This window comes from Tupaia chinensis, unplaced genomic scaffold (genome assembly GCF_000334495.1).
Source record: "Tupaia chinensis unplaced genomic scaffold, TupChi_1.0 Scaffold144666_1, whole genome shotgun sequence".
In the NCBI taxonomy this organism is placed as follows: Eukaryota; Metazoa; Chordata; class Mammalia; order Scandentia; family Tupaiidae; genus Tupaia; species Tupaia belangeri.
Genome location: NW_006204527.1, coordinates 1 through 12,835, shown reverse-complemented (window position 1 = coordinate 12,835; position 12,835 = coordinate 1). Strand labels below are relative to the sequence as shown.

At 43.2% G+C, this 12,835-nt stretch overlaps 1 pseudogene; it reads left to right on the top strand.

Moving 5' to 3' along the window:
- LOC102500033 (kelch-like protein 5) overlaps positions 1-10,569 on the top strand; it is a 32,883-nt pseudogene extending 22,314 nt beyond the window's left edge.
- Positions 10,570-12,835: the final 2,266 nt, after the last annotated feature.

Here is a 12,835-nt window from a genome sequence, read left to right as displayed (position 1 = left end):
TATCACATTCTTCAAACCTAGAAGTTCCATCTGGTTCTTGTTTAAGGTATCCATTTCTTCTTTCAAGTCATGAAAGGACTTCCTCATCTCCTGGAGCTCCTTGTCTCTTTTCTCTTCCATCTCAGTTAGTTTGGTCACTACAAATATTCTGAATTCCTTATCAGACATGTCCACAATGTCCGTTGTATTGGCTGTGGGTGATGTAGGCTTGATGATTTCCATTGAGGGAGAGGCATTTTGTTGGTTGCTCATACTTCTTGAGCCTCTGTGATTGTTCCTAGTCATCAGGTAATCTAAATGTTGCTTCCTAACTTATTTAAGGTATCTCTGAGTGTTACAAGTTGTACAGGATTAGAAAATTGATGACTTCTCTTATGGTTGGCCTACCTATTGCTCACTATTACCAATAAATGTTTCGAGGAGAGGTGGGGATGCACAAGGGTCCTGGTCAGAAGGGCCTGCAGCTGAAGGCAGCCTAGTGACTGGAACTTCTGGCCAGCTTGATCCATTTTGCAGGTGGGATGTAGGGGGTGCGAGATCATCTTAATATCTCCAGGAACCAACCTGAAGTCCAGAGATGAGAAGGTATGGGGATTAGCAATGGTCCCGGGCGGAAGGGCCTGGGGCCGCAGGCAGCCTGGTGTCCAGAACTGCTGGCCGGCTTGATTTGGTTTGCAGGTGGGGTGGGGTGGGGTGGGGTGAAAGTTCAACTTAAAGTCCCATGCAACCAATCTGAGGTCTAAAGAGGAGTAGGGGTGGAGATGTGTGAAGGTCCGGGGCGGTTGGGCCTGCAGCCTCAGACCACCTGATGTCCGGAACTGCTCAAGGCCACTATTTGTTTTATTGTAAAGAGGCAGACTATTATATGTGAATGAGCTTCTAGGGATTTGAAACTGGGGAACAAGTTTCCATAATTTGCTGAAATATTAGTTGTTTGCATGTTGAATTATAACCTGCTTTTGCTTATCTAGCTTGTCCTAATTATTCTTATAAGAAATGCTTACCGTGTAATAGTCACATAACTCAAGGCAATATAACACAATACTACAGTTACTCCAATATTATTTCAAAATAATAGTAAAAAGTTAGAATTGGCTTAAGAAGAACCTGCTACTAACTTTCATTGTGTAAGTTTGCCTGCGCGGGCTATGAAAGAGAGACATTATATGTCTCCACTTAATATTTACCGACTGTCCTCATTCTATAGGAGAGATTGAAAGATTGGAGGACATAAAAGCAGTGAAAATAGTTATGGACACTGCAGACAGTGTGAAAGGAGGATGGGAGAGGGGAAGAGTATAGGGAAGGAAATCAGGAAGAAAAAAATAGAAAGGCAAGACATTTGTGGGACACAGAAATAGTTTATTACTTGTTGATAACGTGTATAGCATTCTCACCTGGAATGGCCTGAGGTGTATTTCATGTTGGGTAAATTCTCTATACAAGTCAAATGATATATAGCAATTGAATGTTTAAAAAAATAATAATAAAATTTTAAAAGTTTGCCTGCAGGACCCATGCTCAAGAAAGCTAAGAGACCTGAAGCTGAATTTGGCAGCAGAAAGGGAGCCAATGGAATTGTGACTCTGGCCAGGCAATCACAATACCACAGCTCCAAGACTTCACCTGCATACTAACCTTCAGGAGCCAATGGAATTGTGAATCTGATTGGCTAAACAGAACCTTTCATTTTACTCTTTATAGGAAACTTCAAGTGCTTATGGGACTGAGACTTTCACTGGCTGAGCACAACCCTTCAGTTCAGGTTTGTATTTGCATAGCAACCTTGAAGAGCCAATGAAAAAGCAACACTAGCCAACCAATCAGAACGCTTTGACTCAAGCTTTCACGTGCATAGTAAAACTCAGGAGACAGGGAACTTGCCACTCTAGACAGCCAATCAAAACCCCACAGGGTCAACCATCATCTGAATAGCAACCATCAGAGCCAATGGAAATATGAAGCTTTCAAAATTTAATTTGCATGGGACCAACAGTTAGTGTAATGGCTATGTTGCTAGACTCCCACGTAGTCGACCACGGTTCACGCCCCGGACCCGGTGGCTTAAACTCACGCCTGGCGCATATGCGTGCGTGCCCAAGATCCCGAGAGGAGAATGGAGGAGAAGGGATTGTGGTGTGGTCATCCCCCCGGGGGGTGATTTCTCGCTTTCTGTCTCTCTGTCTCTCTCTGTCTGTCTGGCGAGCACACGTGCCCTATAACAAAAACCTCTAAAAAAAAGATTTAATTTGCAAAGTAACGTTCAGGAGTCAACGAAACTGCAACTATGGCTTGTCAATAAGAAACTAACAGTCAAGCTTTCATCTACCTATCAACTTCAGGAACCAATGAAAGCAATATGGATCAGCCAATCAGAACCCTTCAACTGAAGCCTTAATCTGCATAGCAAACTTCAGGAGCCAATGAAACTGTGACTATGGTTGGCCAATTACAACTAACTTGGTCAAACCTTCATCTGTCTAGCAACCTTCAAGAGCCAATGGAACAGAATACAGGTCAACCAATTAGAACTCTTCAGCTCAAGCTTTTATCAACATAGCAAAATTCAGGAGACAATGAAACTGAAACCTTGGCTGGCCAAACAGGAAAACTCTATGTCAAGTCTTCTTATGCACAGGAAGCTACATTAGCCAATGTAACTGTGACTTTTACTGGCCAATCACAATCCTTTAGTTCACGTCTCCATCTGCATATCAACTCTCAGAAGCCCATGGAACTATGACACTGGTCAGCCAATTAGAACATTTCATCTCAAGCCTTCATCTTCAGATAAATTTTAGGAGCCAATGAAAGTGTGAATCTAGGGGGGAGGGGCAACCAGACCACACAGGGTCAATCCTTCATCTGCCCTGCAACTTTCAGGAGCCAGTGGAATAAAACTATGGTCAATCAATCAAACCATTGCAACTCAAGACTTCATCTGATAGCAAAGTTCAGGAGCCAGTAGAACTGTGACTCTGTCTAGCCAAGCAGAACTTGACAAGGTTGAGCCTTCTTCTGTCTTTATGACACAATTAAATAGAACAGTGGCCAATCATAATCCTTAATTTCAAATTTTCATCTGCATAGAAAACTTCAGGAGCCAATGGAACTGGGACTCGGCCAATAAGAAAATGACAGGGTCGGCCTTCATCAGCATAGCAACCTTCAGGAGTCAATGGAACAAAACTGTGGCCAGCCAATCATAAAGGAAGTTTGCATCCAGGACCCAGTGGCTTAAACTCACGCTAGGCATATGTGTGTGTGTGCCCAAGATCCCGAGAGGAGAATGGAGGAGAAGGGATTGTGGTGTGGCCATCACCCTTTTCTGTCTCTGTCTGTCTGTCTGGCGAGTGCATGCGCCCTATAGCAAAAACCTCTCCAAAATAAATAAATATATTAGCCAATCACAATCCTTCAGTTTAAGCCTTCATTTGCCTAGCAACATTCAGGAGCCAATGGAACTGCCACTCTGGCTGACCAGAGAAAGCATCAGCATCATCTGCATAGCAACCTTCAGGAGTCAACAAAAAAGAATAGTGACCAATTATAACCTTTCGGTTTAAACCTTCATCAGCCTAGCAAACTTCAGTAACCAATGAAATTGTGATTCTGGCCAGCCAATCCATACTGACAGCATCAGCCTTTATCTGCATAGATACATTCCTTCCATAAGAAACAACAGTAATGGAATAGAGCAGTGGCTAGCCAATCATAACCCTTCGTGTCAAGAATATATCTTCATAGGAAACTTCAGTACTCAATGGAACTGTGACTTTTATTAGGCAATTAAAATCCTTCAGTTAAAACCTTCATCTGCCTAGGAACTTTCAGGAGCCAATGAAACTGTGACTCTGGCTGGCGATACAGGGCTGACAGCATAAGCCCTCATCTGCCTAGCTTCCTTCAGGAGCCAATGGAACAGAACGTTGACCAGTCAATCATAACCCTTCATGTCAAGCCATCATCTGCATATGAAACTTCAGTACCCAATAGAGCCGTGATTTTTATTAGCCAAAACAATCCTTCTGTTTAAGCCTTCATCTGCCTAGCAATCATCAAGGGCCAATGGAAATGTGATTCTAGTTGACCAATCAGAACTGACAGCTTCATCTTTTATCTGCATAGCAACTCTAGGAGTCAATGGAATAGAACAGTGGCCATGTAATCATAATCCCTCATTTCAAGCATTCATCCACATAGAAAACTTCTGTACCAAATGGAGCTATGACTTTTATTAGGCAATCAAATTCCTTCAGTAAGTCTTCATCTGCCTAGCAACCTTCAGGAGCCAATGGAGCTGACACCCTGGCTGGCCAATCAGAATTGATAACATCCACTTTCATCTGTATAACAACTATGAGAAGCCAAAGGAAGTGAGGCTCTGGTTGGCTAATTAGAACTGAAAGAATCAGTCTTCATCTGCATAGCTACTTTCTGTAACCAATGGAACAGAACAGTGACCAGCCAATCATAACCCTTCATGTCAAGCTTTCATCTGTATAGAAACCTTCAGTACCCAATGGAAATGTGACTTTTACTAACCAATCACAGCTGTTCAGATTAAACCTTTATCTACCTAGCAACCTTCAGGAGCCAATGAAACTGTGATGCTGACTGACCAATCAGAACTGACAAAATCATCCTTCATCTGCATAGCAACCATAAGGCACCAATGGAAAAAAAAAGGGCCAGGCAATCATAACACTTCATGTCAAGCCTTCATCTGCATGGGAAACATCAGTATCCAATGGAACTCTGACATTAATTAAGCCATCAAAACCCTTCAGTTTAAACTTTCAAATGCTAGCAACCTTCAGGAGCTAAATGAACTGGGACTCTGGCTGGCCATACAGGACCTATAGTATCAACCTTTATCTGCATAACAATGGTCAGGAGTCAGCATAAGAGAATACTGACCCACCAATTGCAACCGTTCAGTTTGTCTTTATCTGCCTAGCAACCTTCAGGAGCCAATGAAACTATGATGCTGTCTGGCCAATCACAAGCATCATTTTTCATCTGCATAGCAACCATAAGGAGCCAATGGAACAGAGCAGTGACCAGCCAATCACAACCCTTCATTTCAAGCCTTCATCTGCATGGGAAACCTCGGTATCTGATGGAACTGAGACATTAATTAGGCCATCAAAGCCCTTTAGTTTAAGTCTTTATCTGCTAGCAACCTTCAGGACCCAATGGAACTGGGACTCTGGCTGACCATATAGGACTGACAGCATCAACGTTCATCTGTATTGCAATGTTCAGGAGCCAACGGAAGAGAAGTGACCAGCCAATCACAACACTTCAGTATAAACCTTTATCTGCCTAGCTACCCTCAGGAGCCAATGGAACTGAGACCCTGGCTGGCCAATCTGAATGGACAGCAATAGCTTTCATCTGCATAGCAACTATAAAGAGCCAATGGAACAGAACAGGAAGTAGCCAATCATAACCCTTCATTTTAAGCCTTCATCTGCATGGGAAGCCTCGGTATCCATTGGAACTGAGACTTTAATTAGGCCATCAAAGCCCTTTAGTTTAAACATTTATCTGCCTAGTAACCTTCAGGAGCCAATGAAACTGTGATGCTGACTGGCTAATCAGAACTGACAGAATCATCGGGACCAGCAGTTAGCGTAATGGCTATGTTGTTGGACTTCCATGTAGTTGACAATGGTTCAAATACCAGACCCAGTGGCTTAAACTCACGCTGGGTGCATGTGCGTGCATGTCCAAGATCCCTAGAGGAGAATGGAGAAGGGATTGCAGTGTGGCCATTCCCCCTGGGGGGGTGATTTCTCGCTTTCTGTCTCTCTGTCTCTCTCTGTCTCTCTGGTGAGCGCATGTGCCCTATAGCAAAAAACCTCTCCAAAAAAAAAGTACTGAAAGAAACATCCTTTATATGCATAGCAACCCTAAGGACCCAATGGAACAGAACAGTGACCAGCCAATCATAAGCCTTCATTTCAAGCCTTCATCTGCATGGGGAACCTCGTTATCCAATGGAACTGAGACTTTAATGAGGCCATCAAAGCCCTTCAGATTAAGCCTTTATCTGCCTAGTAACCTGCAGGAACCAATGGAATTGTGAGTTTTATTAGCCCATCACAACCATTCAGTTTAAGCCTTTATCCACTTAGCAACCTTCAGGGACCAATGAAACTGGGATGGTGACTGGCCAATCATAACGGAAAGCATTAGCTTTCACCTGCATAGCAACCATAAGGAGCCAGTGGAACAGAGCAGTGACCAGCCAATCATAACACTTCATTTCAAGCCCTAGCTGCATAGGAAACTTCAGTACCCAATGGAAATGTGACTTTTATTAACCAATCACAATGGTTTACTTTAAGCCTTTATCTGCCTAGCAACCTTAAGGAGCCAATGAAACCATAATGCCTAATGGCCAATCAGAACTGAAAGAATCATCCTTCATCTACATAGCAACCATTAGGAGCCAATGGAACAGAACAGGAGACAGCCAATCATTACCCTTCATTTTAAGCCTTCATCTGCATGGGAAACCTCAGTATCTAATGGAAATGAGACTTTAATTAGGTCATCAAAGCCCTTCAGTTTAAGACTTTATCTGCCTAGCAACCTTCAGAAGCCAATGAAATGGTGATACTGACTGGCCAATCACAACGGAGAGCATCAGCTTTCATCTGCATAGCAACCGTAAGGTGCCAACGGAATAGAACAGTGACCCGCCAATCATAACCCTTCATTTCAAACCCTGTCTGCATAGGAAACTTCAGTACCCAATGGAATTGTAACTTTTATTAGCCAATCACAACCATTCACTTTTAGCCTTTATCTGCCTAGCAACCTTCAGAAATCAATGAAACTGTGATACTGACTGGGCAATCAGAACGGAAAGCAACATTCTTCATCTGCATAGGAATCATAAGGAGTCAATGAAACAGAGCAGTGACTAGGACATCATAACCCTTCATTTCAAACCCTGTCTGCATAGGAAACTTCAATACCCAATGGAATCGTGACTTTTATTAGCCAATCAAAACCGTTCACTTTAAGCCTTTATCCGCCTAGCAACCTTCAGGAGCCAATGAAACTGTGATGCTGACTGGCCAATCACAACGGACAGCATCAGCTTTCATCTGCATAGCAACCGTAAGGTGCCAATGGAATAGAACAGTGACCTGCCAATCATAACCCTTCATTTCAAACCCTGTCTGCATAGGAAACTTCAGTACCCAATTGAATTGTGACTTTTATTATCCAATCACAACTATTCAATTTTAGCCTTTATCTGCCTAGCAACCTTCAGGAGCCAATGAAACTGTGATGCTGACTGGCCAATCACAACGGACAGCATCAGCTTTCATCTGCATAGCAACCGTAATGTGCCAATGTAACAGAACAGTGACCAGCCAATCACAACCCTTCATTTTAAGCCTTCGTCTGCATGGGAAACCTCGGTATCCAATAGAACTGAGACTTTAATTAGGCCATCAAAGCCCTTCAGTTTAAGTCTTTATCTGCTAGCAACCTTCAGGACCCAATGGAACTGGGACTCTGGCTGGCCATACAGGACTGACAGCATCAACGTTCATCTGTATAGCAATGTTCAGGAGCCAATGGAAGAGAAGTGACGAGCCAGTCACAACACTTCAGTTGGTTATCTGCCTAGTAACCTTCAGGAACCAATGAAACTGAGAACCTGGATGGGCAATCTGAATGGACAGCATCAGCTTTTATCTACATAGCAATGATTAAGAGCCAAGGCACAGAGCAGTGACAAACCAATCATAACCCTTCATTTCAAGCCCTATCTGCATAGGAAACTCCAGTACCCAATGAAATTGTGACTTTTATTAGCCAATCACAACCTTTATCCATCTAGTAACCTTATGGAACCAATGAAACTGTGATGCTGACTGGCCAATCACAATGGACAACATCATCTTTCATCAGCATAGCAACCATAAGGAGCCAACGGAACAGAGCAGTGGCCAGCCAATCACAACCCTTCATTTTAAGCCATGATTTGCATGGGTAACCTCGATATCCAATGGAACTGAGACTTTAATTAGGCCGGCAAAGCCCTTCAGTTTAAGCCTTTATCTGCCTAGTAACCTTCAGGAGCCAATTGAATCGTGACCTATTAGCCAATCACAACTGTTCACTTTAAGCCTTTATCTGCCTAGCAACCTTCAGGAGCCAATGAAACTGTGATGCTGTCTGGCCAATCACAACGGAAAGCATCATCCTTCATCTGCATAGCAACCATAAGGAGCCAATGGTACAGAGCAATGGCCAGGAAATCATAACCCTTCATTTCAAGCCCTATCTGCATAGGAAACTTCAATATAAAATAGAATTGTGACTTTTATTAGCCAATCACAACCATTCACTTTAAGCATTTATCCGCCTAGCAACCTTCAGGAGCCAATGAAACTGTGATGCTGACTGACCAGTCACAATGGACAGCATCAGTTTTCATCTGCATAGCAACCATAAGGAGCCAATGGAACAGAGCAGTGGCCAGCCAATCACAACCCTTCATTTTAAGCCTTCATCTGCATGGGAAACCTCGGTATCCAATGGAACTGAGACATTAATTAGGCCATCAAAACCCTTCAGTTTAAGTCTTTATCTGCTAGCAACCTTCAGGACCCAATGGAACTAGGATTCTGGCTGGCCATACAGGACTGACAGCATCAACGTTCATCTGTATTGCAATGTTCAGGAGCCAACGGAAGAGAAGTGACCAGCCAATCACAACACTTCAGTATAAACCTTTATCTGCCTAGCTACCCTCAGGAGCCAATGGAACTGAGACCCTGGCTGGCCAATCTGAATGAACAGCATCATCTTTCATCAGCATAACAACCATAAGGAGCCAATGGAACAGAGTAGTGTCCAATCAGAAGACTTTAGCTCAAGGCCTCATCTGCCTAACTATCTTCAGGAGCTAATGAAACAGAATACCTGGTGGCCAATCAACCCTTTATTGGCAAAGTTCAGGAGCCAATATGTCTGCAGGTCTGGCCAGTTGACCAGAAACTCCAAAGGTGGTGCCTTCATCTGCATAGCAACCTTTAGGAGTCAATTCAAGTGTGACTCTGGCCACCAGTAAGAACCCCTTGGGCCATTAGCTACTTAGCAATTTTCAGGAGCCAAGGGAACTGTGGTCTGGCCAGGCGATCTGAACACTTCAGATCAAGCGTTCCTCTGCACAGGAAAATTTAGAACTGCTTCTCTGGCCAACCAATCAGAAACTGACATGGTAGACCTTCACCTGCCTAGACCTTCAGGAGCCAAAGAAACTGAGACTCTTGATGGAAAATGAGAACCAGACAGAGCCAGCTTTTATCTGCCTAGCAACCTTCAGGAGCCAATGTAATGGAACCGGGCCCAGCCAATCAAAACTCTTGAGCTCAAGCTCAAGATAATTTAGGATCTAATAGATCTGCATGCATTTTCAGCCTATCATAACTTGACAGGTTCAGCCTTTGTCTATCTTTAGGAGCCAATGGAACTGAGACTCTGGTCAGTCAGTCAGAAACTGACAGGAGAAGCTTTCATCTGCTTAGCAACCTTCAGGAGCCAATGTAACAGAATACTGCTCAATCAAAACTCTTCAGCTGAAGGCTTCATTTTAATAACAAATTTCGAGAGCCAATAAAACTGCCACTATGGCCACCTCATCAGAGCTCTCAAGAGTCAAGACATTGTCTGCCTAGCACCTTCAGGAGCCAATGGAACTATGACTCTGACCAGCTAATCAGAATCCTCAGGGTTCAAGCTACCATTTCATAGCAACCATCAGGAGCCAATGGAACTGTGATTCTGGCTGGCCAATCAATCCTTCAGCTCACGCTTTCATCTGCATCCCAAACTTAAGGAACCAATGGAACTGTGACTCTGGCTGGCAAATGTGACCTGGAGTATCACACTTTATCTGCCTAGCAACCCTCAGGAACCTATGGAACTGAACAGTGGCCAGCTAATCAGAATCGTTAGCTCAAGCCTGCATATACATAGCCAAAGTTAGGAGGCAGTAGAACTGGGACTCTGACCAGGCAATCAGAATGTTACAGAGTCAAGCTTTCATCTGCCTAGCATCCTTCAGGAGCCAATAGAACCAAGACTCTGGTCAGCCAATCAGAAATTGACAGGGTCATCTTTCATCTGCCTATCAACCCTTCAGGAGCCAATGGAACAGAACACTAGCCAATCAGAACACTTCAGCTTAAGCCTCATTTATATATCAAACTTCAGAAGCCAATGGAACTGTGATCTTTATTGGCCAATCAGAACTCTTCAGTTCAAGACCTCATCTGCCCAGTAACCTTCAGGAACCAATGGAACTGTGACCAATGGAACATGTTCAGTTGGAACATGACAGGATCAGCCTTGAACAGCATAGCAACCCTTCTGCCTAGCAACCTTAAGGAGAATGGAACAGAACACTGGCCAGCCAATCAAAACACTTCAGCTCAAGCCTTCATCTTCAAAGCGGAATTCAAGAGTCAGTGGAACTGTGATGCTGTTCAGCCAATCAGGGTCATGCTTTCATCTGCCTTCAGGAGCCAATGAAGGAGCTACTGTGACCAGCTAATAAGAACCGTTCAGCTAAAACCTTAACATCCATATAAAACTTCAGGAACCAATGGAACTGTGAATCTTTTTGGCCAATTAGAGCTCTTGGGCACTAGCTTTCATCTGCATAGCATACTTCAGAAGCCAATGGAATTAGGGTTCTGATCAACTAATCAGGACTATACCAGTTCCAGTGGAGTCCTTGGCCTTTATTAAAAGAGAAATAAGCTACCAAATGTAATAGAGTTTTTTTTTTTTTTTTTTTAGAGGTTTTGCTATAGGGTGCATGCGCTTGCCAGACGGAGAGAGACAGAGAGAGACAGAAAGCAAGAAATCACCCCCCAGGGTGATCTCTCTCAGCATCTTGGGCATGCACACACAAGAACCTGGTATGAGTTTTAAGCCACCAGTCAGAGACTCAAACCGCGGTCGACTACATGAGAGTCCAGCGACATAGCCATTATGCTAACTGCTGGTGCCAATGTAATAGAGTTTTTTTTTTGTTATTTATTTATTTTTTTTGAGAGGTTTTCGCTACAGGGCGCATGCACTCGCCAGATAGACAGAGAGAGACATAGAGACAGAAAGCGAGAAATCACCCCCCAGGGGGGGATGGTCATGCTGCAATCCCTTCTCCTCCATTCTCCATTCTCCTCTCGGGATCTTGGGCATGCACACACACGCCCGGTGTGAGTTTTAAGCCACTGGGTCTGGGATGCGAACCATGGTCGACTACGTGGGAGTCCAGCGACAGCCATTATGCTAACTGCTGGTTCCCAATGTAATAGAGTTTTAATAGAGCAAATCTTAACACGATGGTTAGTTGTCTGTGGACTTCCGGACAATTCCGGCCAGCCTTGTGGTCTGCTTGGCATTTAAGTCAGCAAAACAGGATAGTGCTTTACAAAAACTGTAAGTGAGGGAGTAAGGTAGAGAAATCATTGGTTACATTCTGAAGTTTGTCTGCAGTAACTTGGTTTAAAAGGTGGGATGCCTGAGATTGACTGACTGCTGCTGTGATTGGCTATAATCTAGCAACCAGCTCAGACAAACAGTCTAATATGTAAGAAAAAGAGAAGAAAAAAAATTTTTGTCAAAAAATGAATGGGGCCACTCAGAACTCAAATATAGATGGCTGCTGATTGGCTTATCCTATGGGGGCAAGGGAAAGTTAAGAATTAGAAAGACAAAAGAGCAGCAGAAAGATAATTTGAAAAATTAAAAAAAAAATAAAAGTAGAGAGAGAGATGGAAAGAGACAGAGAGAATAAGCAGTGTGCTCTAACCTGATTCTGATTAGCTTATCCTGACTCCTGGCTAGACTGGGGAGCAGGAAGGTGAAGTCTGGGCAGAGGGTCTTCAGTGGTCAAAATCCTTCCTTCCCAGTATTCTTTTTTTAAAAAATATAATCCCAATATTTATTTATCAAATCTCATTAGTGGAATCTTCCACCAGCTTTTAAAATAAGGGCAGTTTTGTCATACTGGTATACTTGGCAAACCAGGTAAATACAGAAACCCCTTTCAAGATTTTTAAAATAGGACAACACTGATCAGCATTTTGTACATACATATAATAAACCTATTGAAAATCTCCCCATACATCATGAAAACTTGGAGATAATTTACATAGCTTGAAATGTCTTCATAGATTATGATGCACAAAAAGGGGCTTAGCAAGGACAGCAAAGTGGCATTTTCTGTGTTCGGGCTATAGTTTACAACACAACTGTCTTTTGATGTTATAAGTAAATTATACTTCAAGCTCCAGAGTATGTGGGGCATTAAACCTGATTAAAAGTTTTCTGTGTTTCTTTTAATAAATGTCTTGTAGATATTCTCAAAATTGAGTTTAATCATCCAAGAAAAAGTAGTTTCCACTCTTCTTTTGTTCCATGTCCTTAATTGAGTTGAGTTTATTAATTCACAGCCTATAGTTGTTTGTATCTCTTCTGAATGTAATTTCAAGCTGAGACAGAAATTTATTTATGCAAGCCAAAAGGGTTTGAGGACTGTTTGCAACTGTGTTCTTAGATGGAACACCATCAAAAACGATGACTTGGGACCAGCAGTTAGCATAATGGCTATGTCGCTGGACTCCCATGTAGCCAACTGCAGTTCAAGTCCCAGACCCGGTGGCTTAAACTCACACTGGGCGTGTGTGCGTGTGTGTCCAAGATCTCGAGAGGAGAATGGAGGAGAAGGGATTGCGGCGTGGCCATCCCCCCTGGGGGGGTGATTTCTTGCTTTCTGTCTCTCTGTCTC